General features: G+C 43.7%; 1 protein-coding gene across 1 annotated transcript in view; it reads left to right on the top strand.

Annotated features, from left to right (window-relative positions):
• The first annotated feature begins 10,327 nt into the window (after positions 1 to 10,327).
• Positions 10,328 to 12,296, top strand: part of UBAP2 (ubiquitin associated protein 2) — a 133,260-nt gene continuing 131,291 nt past the window's right edge. Inside the window, exon 1 of the mRNA XM_058171953.1 lies at positions 10,328 to 10,427. The gene's annotated coding sequence lies outside the window, so the exon portion shown is untranslated. The remainder of the gene's footprint in view (positions 10,428 to 12,296) is intronic.

Genomic DNA, 12,296 nt, shown 5'->3' with positions numbered 1-12,296 from the left:
GGCCAATCAGTAGGAGACTGTGAATTCTACTCTCCCTTTAGGCATGTTGACTGGGTGACTTTGGGCCAATCACTAGGAGATGGTGAATTCTAGTCCCACATTAGGCAAGAATGTAAACTGGGTGTCTTTGGGCCAGTCTCTCAAGTGGCAACCTGGTCAATTAATTCCTGCTGCTACTCACAATCGATGCAATAAACACAGGATCTGTATTTGGGGGTAAACCAAGAATTGCGTATCTCTTGTGCTGTAGCTTCTCCTCTCTTTCTTCCTTGGTCCTGGAGGTCTACAGTCAGTCCTCGACTTAGAGCAGTTCATTTAGTGACCGTTCAAAGTCGCAGTGGCACTTTAAAAAGTCGCTGTTTTTCACACGACCATTGCGGCATCCCCATGGTCACGTGATTTAAAATTTGGATGCTTAGCAATGAGCTCGTATTTGTGACGGTCACGTGGTCCCCTTTTGCCACCTTCTCTCAAGCAATGTCCACGAGGAAAGCAGATTCCCTGAATCACCGCGTGACAAGAACTTGACTCAACTCGAGAAGGGCTCAATAATTTTGGTCGTAAATCGAGGACTGCCTGTACAGAGCAGCTGTTGGGAAGGCAGCTGGTTGCATCTCTAACCGACGTCTGCTTCCTTTTAACAGAATCATGACGAAACCTGGAGGAATTACTTTTCGGACATCAGTTTCTTCCCCAACGCCGTTTACACGCACTGCTACGACTCGTCGGGCACAAAGCTTTTTGTGGCAGGAGGTCCTCTTCCTTCCGGACTCCACGGGAATTACGCCGGCCTCTGGAGCTAATGACGCTTTTCCCCCCCGGAAAAACAACAACAACCCAGCCTCTGGAAGCGTGACTTCCTCCTTCTTCTCATCCTCCTCCCCCTCCCTCACCTTCATTTTCTCTCCTTTTTTAAAAACAAAAGGATTTGCGTGGTGGACATTCCCGTCTTCTGGTTTTAATGCCACTCGGGGTTTAAACATATCTATTTTTTTTTTTAAGGAGGGGAAACCGTCGATCCCGTCGGGTCCCCCAGAAGTTTTTGTACATTTTTAAAAATGGGGTGTTTTTTTTTTGTTTTTTTTGTCGTTGATGTTGTTGTGGTTGTTGTTGACCTGCTTTGATCTTTCTACAATAGACTGAGGGTTGGCGCCCTTTTTAATGCGTTTCCTAAAAATGGCAGCGTCTTTGCCCCAGAGCTTACGCTGACTGACCGACCATAAGTCTCATTTTTCTTCTCTTACTTCGCTGGGAGGCAGGATCCCTCGATTCGATCAGCTGCTGCCGAGCTTTCTATGAAAGCCCAGGAGCTGCGTGTGTGTGTGTGTGTGTGTGCGTGCGCACGCATATGTGTGTGTATATGTATGTGCAGGTATTTTGTCGGTCACCTTTCCTGGAATAAAAACAATCTAATTAAAAATCAAGATGTATTTATACGACAGGCCCTTCTGCCTAATCCACAGAGTTAGGCCTGCCCTGCCCCTTAACTCTGGGTCAGCCTTTAAAAAGGGCAGGTCTTACAATGATGCCGTTTTCGTCGCTGATCCAGTGTGGGACCTTTGTCGTTTTTTGTTTTTGTTTTAATATATTTTGTTGATTCAATAGGGACACATTAAAGACAATCCCTGAGAACCATATATAACATGCCCACGCACTGGTTTAGCAGAAGCAGTTGTGAACTAGGTATGTGGATAAGCGCTTTTATATATACACACACACACACACACACACACACACACACACACACACACCAAGTGGTGCGGTGGCCTAGAGGTGAAGCTCTCATCTCACAATCATGAGGCTGTGAGTTCGATCCTAGGTAGAGGCAGATATTTCTCTCTCTGGGCACAATGAGAATGTATCTGCTGAACAAAAATCCACATTGGCAACAGGAAGGGCATCCAGCAAGTAAACACTCAGCTCCAGTTGCCCAGACTTCAGTCCGCAAGGGATTGAGGATTTTTTTTAACACACACACACACACACACACACACACACACACACACACACACGGTTTTTGGTTATTCGGGTTTTCTCCCGTGTAAAATTGGAAGTGTCTTGGCGATGTTTCGACAAAGTCTCATTCGTCATCTTCAGGCTGGTGTTTTCAGCTTCGTGCTTCTAGGAGCAATGAAGCTGAAAACACCAGCCTGAAGATGACGAATGAGACTTCGTCGAAACGTCACCAAGACACTTCCAATTTTATGTGGGAGAAAACCCAAATAACCAAAGACCTACATGTATATGTATGTAGGTAGGTAGGTAGGTAGGTAGGTAGGTAGGTCTTGGCATTTTCGGGTCTTTTCCCATGTAAGGTTGACCTGAAAAGACCCGAAAATGCCAAGACCTATATACCTATACCCGTGAAAACCTACAAACACATACACACACACACACACACACACACACACACACACACACACACAAACAAACACATGTTTTTATTTTGAAAAGCTGGCAAATTAGCTACACAGAATTCTTGATCCACAATCTCAGTTAATGTTTGGCTGAAGCTAGCTTCTTTCCAGCTTTCAGACTGGTGTTTTGTTTTTTTAAAAATGGCTTCATATAGATTGTTTTTCTAGGTGGTTGTTGTTGTTTTTTAAAGCGACATCATCAACTATGAATGCCCCAAAGGCGAAGAAATTGCAGAGGGGAGGCGCAGACAGGGGTCTTCAGAATTGGAATTTTCCTCTTCAGCTAATCCGGAAAGAGGAGCAAGAGTTTCTTTAATTGCCATGACATTCAGGAATCAACAAGCAACTATCTGGCCTCTCCTCTGGCTTTCTAGGAAAACTAACCGGGTAATTGTCCAGGGGTGGGGTGGGGTGGGGGAGAGATTTTCTCTGGCCGGAAGAATGCAAACTTAAGTGTGATGCTACTTCCTGCCCTTCTCTTCCACTCCCCAAGGATGAGATCATGGTAGAAACACAAGCTGGCCGGGGGTGAAACTCACCTTAACCGATCTTGTGCCTTGAAGGTAAAGCATTTTTAAAAAAAAGATCTCTTAAGTGCCTCCTAGATCACCGGACTGGTGGGTGAAATGCCATTTGTGCAGAAGGACAGCTTTTGAATATAGTCTGCGATTTAACAGCCGTTCAAAGTTACAACGGTATTGAAAAAGGGGACTTGCAGCCATTTTTTCCACGTGACCGTTGCAGCATCCCCACGATCACTTGATCAAGTTTCAGGCTGTTGGCAACTGACTCACATTTATGACGGCTGCAGTGTCCCAGGGCTGATCCCCTTTTGCGACTTCAAAATCAGTGTGGAAGCCAGGTTCGCATAACAACCATGTTATCAATTTACCAACTGCAGCGATTCACTTAACGACTGAGGCAAGAAAGGTCATAAGAGAATAACCAGTGGAACAACTTGCCTCCAGAAGTTGTGAATGTTCCAACGCTGTTAAGTTTTTAAGGAGATACTGGATAACCATTTGTCTGAAGTGGTGTAGGGTTTCCTGCCTAAGCAGGGGGTTGGACTAGAAGACCTCCAAGGTCCCTTCCAACTCTGTTGTTCTATTCTATTCTATGCTATGCTATGCTATGCTATGCTATTCTATTCTATTCTATTCCACTTCATATTTTTTATTCTATTCTATTCTATTCCACTTCATATTTTTTATTCTATTCTATTCTATTCCACTTCATATTTTCTTTTCTTTTCTATTCTATTCTATTCTATTCTATTCTATTCTATTCTATTCTATTCTATTCTATTCTATTCTATTCTATTCTATTCTATTCTATTCTATTCTATTCTATTCTATTCTATTCTACTTCACTTCATATTTTCTATTCTAATTCTATTCTATTCTATTCTATTCAATGGGACAAAACTTGCTGAACCACTGTCTCATTTAGCAACAGAAACTTTAGGCTTAGTTGCGGTTGTTAGTTCAAGGACTATCTGTGTCATGTGAAGCAGAGTTTAACACACATACCCACCCTTTAGAAGGTTGAATGAACTCACTGATACAAGAAAACCTCAGACGATTGTTGTGTGTTTCTGGTCACACAACAATTAATGAGGTTTAATCGCAAGAATTTCTTTAAGTATGATTTGCTTTTGGTTCCATAAGCAGAATACTCAAACTTTGATGCTGCAGCTCCCATAACCCAGGTCAGTCATGCTCTCTGTAGTCGAGGCCATACCCCAATTCTTATGGAGGGTGGAGCTATGCTCCTACAGGCAGGCCTTGAACTTCAGCAGTTCAATTAATGACCGTTCAAAGTTACAACAGCACTGAAAATTAACTTAGGACCATTTTTCACAGTTACAACCTTGGCACCGTCCACGTGATCAAAATTCAGATGCTTGGCCACAGACTCATATTTATGACAGTTGGCGTGCGATCCCCTTTTGCGACCCTCCTGACAGTCAAAAGTCCAGAGGGAAGCCAGATTCACTTAACGGCTGTGTTACTAATTTAACTGCAGCGATTCAAGTAACGCCTGTGACAAGAAAGGTCGTAAAATGGGGCAAAATTCACTTGTTTCACTTAGCAACAGAAATTTTACGCTCAACCATGATTATAAGTCCAGGACTACCTGTACTTTAGCAGCTGATGTATCTTGGGTATTTGCCTTTGTACAAGGTCCACTGGTAGACAAAAATACGCCTTTACTCTGAGATCTGAAAAAAATAAATTAAAAAAGCATATAGGTAGTTCTTGACTTACAGCTATTTGTTTAGTGACTGAAGTTACAACGGCACTGAACAAAGTTACTTGCGACCCTTTTTCCACACTTAGGATCCGTTGAAGCATCGCTCACATGATCGAAATTCAGGCGCTCGGCAACTGACTCACCTTTATGACGGTTGCAGCGTCCTGACATGATGTGATCACCATTTGTGACCTTCCCAGCTGGCTTGTGACAAAAGTCAATAGGGGAAGCCAAACTCGTTTAATGACCGCACGATTCACTTAATGATGGCCATGATTCGCTTAAGAACTGTGGCAAATAACCAGAAAAGGCAACGCTGGCGTTCAAAGTTTGCAGAGTTTTGGGGGAAAGGAAGAAGAATCTTCATGTGCTTAATTCAGGCACTCGACTATTTAAAAACCATAGTATTTTGCATATGCTTTTAATCCTTTTAAAAATGCTGTCTGAGAGAAGCCATAGAGTTAAAAAGAGCTGAATAGTTAAAATTCAGCTGCATTTCTACAGTGTCACTTGGTGCTTGATGAAGGAGTTAAGTGTCTTCTTTCTGAGCTGATTTTTATCCTATATACAGATGGGTGAATTTACCTGAGGGATAAAGCAAATGGCCAGCTGCAAAAGTCAAGAGTGTTTGTTACACAGATTGCCAGATGTGAAATAAAGTATATATAGATATTTCAATAGAAAATATTTGTAGGTCAGGGCAGTGGTGAAATCTGAACCGGTTTACACGCATGCACAGTTTGCACCATGCACCAAATGCGAGGTGCGCGGGTGTGCAGTGCACGCCAAAAGGAGGCTTGGGGTAAGTAGAACAGTGCACGCGGAGGGGGGTGTAATCAGCTGTGGCGCACAATCTTTTTTTAATTTTTAAAAGCATTTTTTTACAACCTACTCGGCCAAAGAGGTTGTAGAAAAAATGCTTTTAAAAGTTAAAAAAAAAAGGCTCTGATGATTCTGCGGCTCAGCTGGGAATTGAGGGGGTGGAGGGATTTTTGCTACCGGTTCTCCGAACCACCCGCTGCCATCGCTACTGGATCAGCTGATCCGGTCCGAACTGGGAGCATTTCACTCGTGGTTCAGGGGTGAATTGTTGGGTCCTTGGTGCTCCCTGAGCTTGGTGGTTTTCATGCAGATGTTTCATGACCCAACTAGGTAACATCTTCAGCGCTAGAAGTGGGGAGGAGGACTGTGGCATCCTTGGTGCTCTCTGAGCTTGGATGTTTTCTTGCAGACATTTCATGAATAGAATAGAATAGAATTTTTTATTGGCCAAGTGTGATTGGACATACAAGGAATTTGTCTTGGTGCATATGCTCTCAGTGTACATAAAAGAAAAGATACGTTCATCAAGGTACAACATTTACAACACAATTGATGATCAATATATCAACATTTACAACACAATTGATGATCAATATATCAATATTTATAGGTATATAAATATGATTAAATAAATAAATAAATAAAATATAAATCATAAGGATTGCCAGCAACAAGTTACAGTCATACAGTCATAAGTGGAAAGAGATTGGTGATGGGAACTATGAAACGATTAATAGTAGTGCAGATTCAGTAAATAGTCTGACAGTGTTGAGGGAATTATTTGTGTAGCAGAGTGATGGCCTTCGGGAAAAAACTGTTCTTGTGTCTAGTTGTTCTGGTGTGCAGTGCTCTATAGCGTCGTTTTGAGGGTAGGAGTTGAAACAGTTTATGTCCAGGATGCGAGGGATCTGCAAGGGATGACCCAACTAGGTCACATCAGTGCTAGAAGGGAATGGGATTTGTGGAAAAGAGGAGGACTCTGAGGTGTTTGGTGCTCTCTGAGCTTGTTAGTTTCTTGTAGATATTTTATTACCTAACTAGATAATTGATGTTACCTACTCAAGTAATAAAATGTCTGTGAGAAAACACCAAGCTTAGAGAGGATCAAGGACCTCATATGTAGTGCTCTCTGAGCTTGATGGTTTTGTTAGCCAACTGGATAACATCTGTGAGGGAATGTGGAGATACGCATGTAAAAAAATTGAAATTTAATTCATGAGAACACATCCTAAATTTCTTCCTGTATAAAAGTTCCACTGTGTTTCATAAGTGGAAGTTGGTTCAAAGATAGGCGGCTATAGAAATGCTTTAAATAAATAAAGTACACAAATGAGTTTTGGAATGAAAAGTGACTCCAGCTGTATTTATCAGAATGAAGTCTCTTCTTGTGGGGTTTCCCCCTCTGGCTAGTCATTTGATGCCAACAGGCAATCTTCATTAAGAGAGCAATGTTGCATGACGATTAACGCTCTCTAATAATCATCCTCGGTGCTGAACAGATTAAGCTTTGCAAAAATGTTGAGATCTGTAATTATGCCCGCCTGGAAACAAAGACAAGCGGGCTACCAAATCCCGATCAGCGGATTAGGATCATAGGATTCTAAGGCTGAGAGGCACCTTGGAGGTCTTCTAGTCCAACCCCCTGCTCAAGCAAGAGACTCTAGTTTATGCCATCCTGGACAGATGCTTGTCCAATCTCTTCTTGAAAACCCCCAGCGTTGGAGCATTCACGACTTCTGCAGGCAATTTGTTCCACTGATTAATTGTTCTTGCTGTCAGGAAGTTTCTCCTTAGTTCTAGGTTGGTTGTCTCCTTCATTAGTTTCCATCCGTTGCTTCGTCTGCCTTCAAGTGCTTTGGAGAATAGGTTGACCTCCCTCTTCTTTGTGGCAGCCCCTCAAATATTGGAAAACTGCTATCATGTCACGGTCACCCCTAGTCCTTCTTTTCATTTCAATGAGACGTACCCAATTCCTGCAACCCTTTTTCTTACGTTTTAGCCTCCAGCCCCCTATTCAACGTTGCGGGTCTCTCAACATCATTTGCATATTTGTGGCAACCAAAACTGGATGTAATATTCTAAGTGTGGCCTTACCAAGACATTATAAAGTCTTCACGCGATCTTGATGCTTTCCGTCTGTTCATGCAGCCTTGGATTCTTGTTGGCTTTTTTGGCGGCTGCAGTCCACTGCTCGCTCGCTCCATCCATCCATGATCCATCCATCCATCTTAATTTTTTTGCCATCCATCTCGCAGTTCAGGTGACTGAACAAGTACGGTTCTTAACCCTACTTAAGTGGTGGTCCACCAGGACTCTAAGATCCCTCTTGAAATTATTATTGTTGAGCCAGGTACTTTTTTTATTATTATTTGAATTTATATCCCGCCCTTCTCCGAAGACTCAGGGCGGCTTACATTGTGTTAAGCAATAGTCTTCATCCATTTGTATATTATATACAAAGTCGTTTTATTACCCTACTAGGCACTGTTGTTACGTAGTTGGGTCATGAAACGTCTGCAAGAAAACAAACAAACTCAGAGAGCACCTGGGCGCCCTCATTTCAACCCTGATCTACAAATATTCTCCTTTATTGGCACCTCCTGTTCTATCCCTGTGGATTTGGCTTTTCTTGCCTAAGAAAGTATAAAATGTTGCTTTTCTCACCATTGGAGCATTTTGCTCCAATGCTCCAGTCTTTTGAGATCCTTCTGGATCTGGAGGTTTCACAGAGCATGTATTGGAGGAATTGTCTTCATGGCCGATCAAATACTTTCTATAGAGAAAGTTCTGAGTTCAACAGACTCAGGAAAGATCTCTTCTTCAGTCTCTGCCTATTGAGATTCTCAGTCATCCAAGTCATGGCTGTCCGAATGGTGCTTTTTTTCCCCAAAAGGCAACCGGGCTTTCTGGTTTTTCTTGGAAGACGTTTCGCTTCTCATCCAAGAAGCTTCTTCAGCTCTGTTCTTCTTCAGAGCTGAAGAAGCTTTTTGGATGAGAAGCGAAAGGTCTTCAAAGAAAAACCAGAAAGTCCCCCTGAAAAAAGCACTTTTGGGACACTATTCAATTTTTGATTGGTTTACTTTATTGGCCAAGTGTGATTAGACACACAAGGAATTTGTCTCCAGTTTTTTGTTTCTTATCCTTTTCCGAAAATGTCCTCAGATTGCGGAATTCTAGGCTATTTTGTCTATTTGTTGTGCAAACAGACAAAATGACCATCATTAAGGGTTGTAAGGGTTGTACCTTGATGAAGGTATCTTTTCTTTTATGTACACTGAGAGCATATGCACCAAGACAAATTCCTTGTGTGTCCAATCACACTTGGCCAATAAAAAATTCTATTCTATTCTATTCTATTCTATTCTATTCTATCCTATCCTATCCTATCCTATCCTATTTACACTAAGAACATATGCACCAAGACAAATTCCTTGTGTGTCCAATCACACTTGGCCAATAAAAAATTCTATTCTATTCTATTCTATTCTATTCTATTCTATTCTATTCTATTCTAGCCTAGCCTATTTACACTAAGAACATATGCACCAAGACAAATTCCTTGTGTGTCCAATCACACTTGGCCAATGAAAAAAAATAATTCTATTCTATTCTATTCTATTCTATTCTATTCTTTACACTGAGAGCATATGCACCAAGACAAATTCCTTGTGTGTCCAATCACACTTGGCTAATAAAAAATCCTATCCCATCCTATCCTATCCTATCCTATCCTATCCTATCCTATCCTATCCTATCCTATCCTATCCTATTTACACTGAGAGCATATGCACCAAGACAAATTCCTTGTGTGTCCAATCACACTTGGCCAATGAAAAAAAAATCTATTCTGTTCTATTCTATTCTATTCTATTCTATTCTATTCTATTCTATTCTATTCTATTCTATTGCTTCCAATACAACCATGCATTTAAATGTCTTCATTTCCATGATGCGTGTAATAGTAATCCTCCAATTACGATAGCAATTGGGACCAAAATTTCCATTGCTAAGGAAAGTGGTCATTAAGTGAGTTGCGCCCAATTGTACCACCTTTTTCTACCCGGGTTGTTAAGCGAGTCACTGCCGTTAAGGAAATGATCATCACTCAGGGCAGTGAACATTTCTAGTAAGTCCTTCCTCTATTTTCGCCACAACAACCCTGTGAGGCAGGTTGGGCTAATTGATATTTAGTGGATTCATATACGTATATTTACATTTTCTATATAATTTGTGTGTGTGTGTGTGTACACACAGATTTTTGGGTCTTGTAATGATTTTCATTTGGTTTTGTTAATTTGTTGCATTTTTTTTTTTTTTTTGCTTTTACCCGGTTCAAAGTCACCCAAGTGACGGGGAGCTATATAAATTGGCCAAATGAAACAGATTCTGCTGCATAATATGAGGGTAAAACGCCTCTTAAAACAAAACACGACGCACGCACGCGCAAAACCTTCACGCTATCGCTTTTCCCTCAGGGAGCCGTCGATCCCGCCTTTTTATTTTGGTCGTGGAGGTCACGTGTCGGTGACGTCACCCCGGCCCCTCCCCTTCTCCCCTCCCGATTCGCTGGTAAACAGATCGTGTTAGTTAGAGGAGACTCCCCAATCCCGCTCCCTTCCCTCCCCGGCATTGCTATTCCTCCGCCCCTGTCAGGATCACGTGACCGAAGACTCCGACCCGGCAACCTCCCGAGGAGGATATTGAGGGCGCGAGGCGGGGGAAAGGCTTGCTACGCAGGCGCCGACGCCGGGTGGGCGGGGCAGACGGGGGGGCCACGCGCCTTCCTCCGGCTTGGTCACGTGCGGCGCTGAAGGGGAGGGAGACGGGGAGGAGGAGGAGGAGTATAACGAAGGGGAGGCGGAGGGAGGTCACGTGACTGTGGGGGCGACGCTGCCGCCAGTGCTGCCGCCGACGCTTTGTGAGCACGTTGGGCAGGTAACGAGCGCGCGCGTCCGCGTCGGGGGCGCGGGGCGGTTGTCCTCGGGCCGCGCACGGGCGGCGGGGTGGGGGTGGGGGTGGTCGTCCGTTCTCCTCAGGGCGGTGGGCGAGCGGGGTGGGGGGCTTCAGAAGCGCCTCAGCGCTCCCCCTTTTTTTCCTCCTCAGAATGGCGCCTCGCGGGGAAGGAGGAGGAGGAGGCGGGCCCGCGACCCCTGAGGGAGACTTTTAGGGACAAACCCCCCAGCCCCTCTTTCCTGAGGGGAAACCTAGAGAAGGAAGGAAAGGGGTGGGGGGGGGCTCCCGAACTTTCCCCTCACGCGGACTACGCTGCCCATGCTCCCCAGCGCTGAGCCCGTATGGGGCCTCTGGGCCCTGTCAAGGGGGCTTTGCCAGCGGTTGCCAAACTCCACCCCCCCCCTTCCACCCCCCAAAAAAAGAGGCAGAATAAGTGACATTTTCGAAGTGGGGGAGCAAAGGTGGTTGCTCTGTTTCCCCCCCCCTCTTTTCCGGGGTCACTTTCTACTTGTATTTATTAATTAATTTATGATTCCATTTCTATATGCAGCCCCATTCTCTGCTCCCCTCCCTTTTGGGATCCCTTTCTACTTTTATTTATTAATTTATTCCATTTCTCTGCCTGCCCCCCATTCTCTCCCTTTTCGAGGTCACTTTTGCTTTTATTTATTATTTTTTTGTTATGCCATTTTTCTGCCTCCCTTAATTCTCTTCCCTCCCTTTTTGAGATCACTTTTTACTTGTATTTATTAATTTATTATCCCATTTCTATATGCAGCCCTATTCTCTGTCCCCCCCTCCTTTTTGAGATCACTTTCTATTTTTATTTGTTCTTTATAATTCCATTTCTCTGCCTCCCCCCAATTCTCTTCCCCTTTTGAGGTCACTTTTGCTTTTATTTAATATTTTTGTTATTCCATTTCTCTGCCCCCTTAATTCGCTTCCCCCCCTTTTTGAGATCACTTTTTACTTGTATTTATTAATTTATTATCCCATTTCTATATGCAGCCCTATTCTCTGCTCCCCCCATCACTTTCTACATGTATTGGTATGATTTATTATTCCATTTCTCGGCCGCCCTATTCTCTCCCTCCTCCTTTTGAGATCACTTTTTACTTTTATTTATTATTTATTATTCCATTCCTATGCAGCTCTAGTCTCTCCCCTTTCCCCCAACCTGCGAGGTCACTTTCTACTCTTATTTAATTCTTATTTACGATTCCATATCTTGCAGTCTATTTGAGGGGATGAGAGGTTTATGTGGGGCACCCCGCCCTTGCCTGGCTGCCCTGGCATCTGCCATGGAAAATCCAAAAATGTGCTCCCTCCCAGCTTCGCCTTCTCCGAGCCCAGTTTTATTTTGGGAGGATAGCAATCCCTTCCCAGGGTGGGTGCCTCTGCCGCCCTTGGCTCCCTTCCCGGGTTTGAACGTCTCCCCCCTCCTGCTGGAACAGGGGGTCTCCCACCCCCATCCCCCCTCCAGTCCTTCCTGGCACAGCCTGGGCTCTGCATGGGATGGAAGAGTTGCCTGTCACTCCCTTGCTTGCTTTGTGTGTCTCTTCCTGGGCCAGGCTGCTGGGAAAGTGGTTTCAATCCATCTCTTTTCCAGAGAAGACTTATTTACTACATATAGGTATAGATAGTCCTTGACTTATGACCACAAATGAGCCCAACATTTCTGTTGCTGAGTGAGACATTTGTTCAGTGAGTTTTGCCTCATTTTAGGACTTTTCTTACCACAGTTGTTAAGTGAATCACTGCAGTTGATAAGTTAGTAACTCGGTTGTTAAGTGAATCTGGCTTCCCTATTGACATTCCTTGTCAGAAGGTGGCAAAATGTGATCCCATGAC

The sequence above is a fragment of the Ahaetulla prasina genome, chromosome 2 (assembly GCF_028640845.1).
Source record: "Ahaetulla prasina isolate Xishuangbanna chromosome 2, ASM2864084v1, whole genome shotgun sequence".
Taxonomy (NCBI): Eukaryota; Metazoa; Chordata; class Lepidosauria; order Squamata; family Colubridae; genus Ahaetulla; species Ahaetulla prasina.
The sequence above is the reverse complement of the archived record's forward strand: the minus strand, read 5'-3'. Positions and strand labels throughout refer to the sequence as shown.